Here is a 5,441-nt window from a genome sequence, read left to right on the forward strand (position 1 = left end):
TCCGTCACCGGAATCTCAAAAAGTCGCATTATAGACAACTCCTTTGATTATGACGTAGTCTTTAACGCGACTTTTTGAAAGCCTTTTCGGCGATTTTTTCCGGTGAAAATCCGGCAGTAATTTATTGAAATCGAAGTTTGATAACTAGTTTCTGCACAATGAAAGCGTCCCAGGGGTTTTTCAGGGTGCTGAATCCGAATATGCAGTTAAAAAACCATTTTAACTGCAACAAATCATGATTTCATCTCAATTTCTTCCGCCGGATTCCGTCACCGGAATCTCAAAAAGTCGCATTATAGACAACTCCTTTGATTATGACGTAGTCTTTAACGCGACTTTTTGAAAGCCTTTTCGGCGATTTTTTCCGGTGAAAATCCGGCAGTAATTTATTGAAATCGAAGTTTGATAACTAGTTTCTGCACAATGAAAGCGTCCCAGGGGTTTTTCAGGGTGCTGAATCCGAATATGCAGTTAAAAAACCATTTTAACTGCAACAAATCATGATTTCATCTCAATTTCTTCCGCCGGATTCCGTCACCGGAATCTCAAAAGTCGCATTATAGACAACTCCTTTGATTATTAACTCAGTATTTAATAAACATTTTTAATTATTTAGAAAATAAGTAAATTTTTTTAAAAAATACGTATCTTTAGAAAGGAAGTGTGACTATATTTTCTAAAATTATTTAGAAAATAAAAATATTATATATGTGTTTGAAAATAATAAGTTTTATATATATATATATATATATATATATATATATATATATATATATATATATATATATATATATATAATTAAAGAAACATTTGTTGTTAATTCTTTAAATATTATTCATAAATTTACAAGTGAAATTTAACCATCCAAATTTCTTCAGATAATTAAAACTATGAATTCTACAAAATATATGAATCCATATAATTAAATATTAAAATCATATAAAATATTTTAAATATAATTACTATAACAAAATAAATAAATATTATTCGCAAGAAATATAAAACAATACTAGGAATAGAAAATAAAATTATTGGTCTTAATTTCCACGAGCTTTTTCGAGAAAGGCATTGCTTTAAAACTGGGAATCCAATATATATTTTACCACATCTCTCCACAAAGTGCTTTTGGCAGGTTGAAACAACTAATGTTTATCTCCTAATCTCTGCTTTTTTGTGCTGGTGGTGAACGAAAGTGCTTTTTTGGCAAGTCAGCAAAAGCATAACTGTTGAATCCAAACAATATTTATTTCCCGACCTGTGTGCACAAGGATTCAATTGTGAGATACTCACAATTTGTGGAAGTAAATTTCTTTGCATGTTTCTGTTTTTCTGGTTAGATATTCACATTAATTCCTCATTTCTAGTATGAGAATTAATTTCATTTAGGATCAATATGAGGATAGTTCGGCCCTTTTCAAGCTGTTAACTACGTGGTGGTGGTCCAAAAGCTATCGCAATGGAACACAGAGACTACCCTGCCCTGCCATAGCAGTTACTTGTGACAGGAAACTAACCCTTATTCTGACTCAATTAATTAAAAAAACCGTTATTCTGACTCACACAACCACAATCTTCAACTTCAAGCTCTCCATCTAGAAGCTCCATCGGAGAGGCTCCATCTAGAAAATGCCATAAATCCATGGCTAGACATGCAGAGCAAACATTTCACCAAAAGCTTTGAATTCTCCCAATCGACTTGGGCACCACTTTTGACTTCAAACGAAACACCCTAATCAACACCATTGCGACCTGCTCTCATGGCGACATACAAGTTTCTTTGTTTTTGCAACCTGGAATTATTTCTCATTTTCTGCAGGGCTTCTCAGTAAGGTGCCGCTTCTCTAAAAGGTGCCAACAGGTCCTCTCTGCAGAGTCTGAATTGGGTATTAAGGTAATTATATGGATTTCAATAAGGCTCATCCACCTTGTTGATAAGAATGTAATTATATGGGACCTGAATTGGGTATACATATCTAACGGATGTGTATACTTGAATAACACAAGTTTCTTTGTTTTTGCAACCTGGAATTACTTCTGATTTTCTGCAGGGCTTCTCCGTAAGGTGTCAACACGTCCTCTCTGCGGAGCCTGAATTTGCTATTAAGGTAATTGTATGCCTTTGACTGAGCCTCATCCACCTTGTTAATTGTTAAGAATAAGGGTTAATTTCTTGAGTTCATAATTACCATGGCCCTGCAACTTCCACACTAGGCAAAAAAAAAATAGAGAACAAACGTTAAAACGTACAAGAACTGATAGAGAACAAACGTTAAAATGTTGAATAACACAAGTTTCTTTGTTTTTGCAACCTGGAATTATTTCTCATTTTTTGCGGGGCTTCTCAGTAAGGTGCCGCTTCTCTAAAATGTGCCAACAGGTCCTCTCTGTAGAGTCTGAATTGGGTATTAAGGTAATTATATGGATTTCAATAAGGCTCATCCACCTTGTTGATAAGAATGCAATTTTATATTGGATTTCAATAAGGCTCATCCACCTTGTCGAGAAGAATACAATTATAGTTGAATAACACACGTCTCTTTGTTTTTGCAATCTAGAATTACTTCTTATTTTCTGCATGGCTTCTCCGTAAGGAGCCAACAGGTCCTCTTTGTAAAGCCTGAATTTGCTATTAAGGTAATTATATGGATTAGACTAAGCCTCATCCACCTTGTTAATTGTTAAGAATAAGGGTTAATTTCTTGAGTTCATAATTACCATGGCCCTACAACTTCCACACTAGGCAAAAAAAAGAAATTGCAAATCTCTACTCTTATAATTTAACACACGACCAATATCACCATGGTTTAGTTTTGACTATGTAATCATTTTACTGAATATCAAAAAAAAAAATTAATGAGGGGAGGATGGTGATTTTCTGTTGATTTCTTTAGCCTGGAGTAATTCATTATTTTTATATTTAGTTTAGTTCATTCCATTTATATATTTAGTGTATTTGTCGTAGTAGTTTATTTGCCTATAAGTTTATATTGCCAGTGTAGTTTTGTTTTTTACCTGTGTAGTTGGGTACCAATTTTCTGATACTGTCTTTATAGTTTAGTTTCTTACCTCTTTATAGTTGGGTGGAAAGCTTTTACCTCTCTAATTGGGTGTCAATTTTCTGAGATTGCCTTTGTAGTTTATTGTTTTACCTTTATTGTTGGGTGTCAATTTTCTCTAGCAATTATGAATATTACTTAGGTAACATGTGGCTTTGAAAATCAATTTTCCATGACTGTCTCGCTAATAAAAAAATAATTTTTCTAACAACTTAATATAAAAATATTTTTCCTAGTTCATATTAAGTGGCTCTCTCCAAATAATTTTGAATTATGCTTTTACCTTGATTCAAAAAGGCAACATTAGGCTAAATGATCAGTCCTTATGATCACCTCCATCAAGATATTCATAGAGAAGAATAGAGAATTTACTTTTAGTGAAGGGAATTTTATTTTTTGGTTTAGTTTTATGAGAGTATTTTTTGCTGATTTCTTTAGCCATCGTTGTAGTTTCTCTCTATCCAATCACCCATTTCATTTCGATCATTCCATTTATACATTTAGTCTATTTGTTATAGTAGCCTAGCCTAGGCTAAGCTAGGCTAGGTTAAGCTGGGCTAGTTTAAGCTGGGCTAGTTTAAGCTGGGCTAGGTTACGCTAGGTTAAGTCGGGCTAGGTTAGGCTAGGTTTTTCTAGGCTAGGTTAGGTTAGGCTAGGCTAGGAAAGGATAGGCTAGGTAAGGCTAAGTTAGGTTAAGCTTGCTTAGGCTAGGCTAGTCTAGGTTAGGCTAGGTTAGACAAGGTTAGGATAGATTAGGCTAGGCTAGGCTAGGCTAGGTTACTCTAGGTTAGGCTAGGTTAGCTTAGGTTAGGTTAGGCTTCGTTAGATTAGATTACGTTAGGCTAGGCTAGGCTAGGTTATGCTAGGCTAGGCTAGATTACATTAGGTTAGGCTAGGCTAGGTTGACTTAGGTTAGGCTAGGCTAGGCTAGGCTAGGTTAGGGTATGTTAGGTTAGGCTAGGCTAGGGTAGAGTAGGTTAGGCTAGGGTGGGCTAGAGTAGGGTAGGTTAGGCTAGGCCACGTTAGGCTAGAGTAGCTTAGGCTGGGCTAGGCTAGGATAGAGTAGGCTAGGCTAGAGTAGGCTATGCTAGGCTAGAGTATGATCGACTAGAGTAGGCTAGGCTAAACTAGATTAGGCTAAGCTAGAGTAGACTAGGCTAGGCTAGACTATGCTAGGCTAGGATAAGGTAGGGTAAAGTAGGATATAACAGAATAAGCTATGGTAGGCTAGAGTAGGGTAGGGTAAAGCAAGCTAGGCTAGGCTAGAGTAGGCTAGAGAAGGCTGGGCTAGGTGAGGCTAAGCTAGGCTAGAGTAGGCTACACTAGGCTATAGTATGCTAGGGCAGGCTAGAGTAGGCTATGCTAGGCTAGGCTAGAGTAGACTAGGATGGAGTAGGTTACGCTAGGCTAGGCTAGGTTAGGATAAATTAGAGTAGTCTACAGTAGGTTAGGCCAGAATAGGCTATGCAAGGTTAGGCTAGGATAGAGCATGCTAGGCTAGGTTAGGCTAGGCTAGAGTAGGCTAGGCTAGAGTAGGGTAGGCTAGAGTAGGCTAGCCTAGAGTAAGCTAGTCTAGGCTAGGTTAGGCTAGAGTAGGGTAGGCTAGAGTAGTGTAGGGTAGGCTAGGCTAGGCTAGAGTAGGCTAGAGTAGTCTAGGCTAGGCTAGGATAGGATAGAGTAGGCTAGGCTAAGAGTAAGCTAGGCTAGAGTAGAGCAGGCTAGAGTAGGCTAGGCTAGAGTAGGCTAGAGTAGGTTAGGCTAGGGTAGAGTAGGCTAGAGAAGGCTAGGCTAGGCTAGAGTAGGCTAGAGTAGGCTAGGCAAGGCTAGAGTAGTCTAGGCTAGAGTAGAGCAGGCTAGAGTAGGCTAGGCTAGGTTAGGCTAGGCTAGAGTAGGCTAGAGTAGGCTAGGCTAGAGTAGGCTAGAGTAGGCTAGGCTAGGCTAGAGTAGGCTAGAGTAAGCTAGCCAAGGCTAGAGTAGTCTGGGCTAAACTAGAGTAGCCTATGCTAGAGTAGGCTAGGTTAAGATAGATTAGGCTAGAGTAGGCTAGGCTAGGCTAGTTTAGGCTGGCGTAGCCTAGAGTAGGCTAGGTTAAGCTAGAGTCTGATAAAGTAGGCTAGGCTAGGCTAGTTTAGCCTAGGATAGGCTAGAGTAGGCTAGGGTAGGCTGGAGTAGGCTAGAGTAGGCTAGGATAGACTAGGTTAGGCTAGAGTAGGCTATAGTAGAGTAGCATAAAGTATGCTAGAGTAGGCTAGGCTAGACTAGGCTAAGCTAGAGTAGAGTAGGCTAAAGTAGAGTAGGCTAAAGTAGGATAGGCTAGAGTAGGGTAGGCAAGAGTAGGATAGAGTACGTTAGGCTAGGTTAGGCTAAGCTAGAGTAGTTTAGGCT

This window comes from Pinus tabuliformis, chromosome 4_2, assembly GCF_031772625.1.
Source record: "Pinus tabuliformis cultivar Carrire ecotype Pingquan chromosome 4_2, CPIR1, whole genome shotgun sequence".
In the NCBI taxonomy this organism is placed as follows: domain Eukaryota; kingdom Viridiplantae; phylum Streptophyta; class Pinopsida; order Pinales; family Pinaceae; genus Pinus; species Pinus tabuliformis.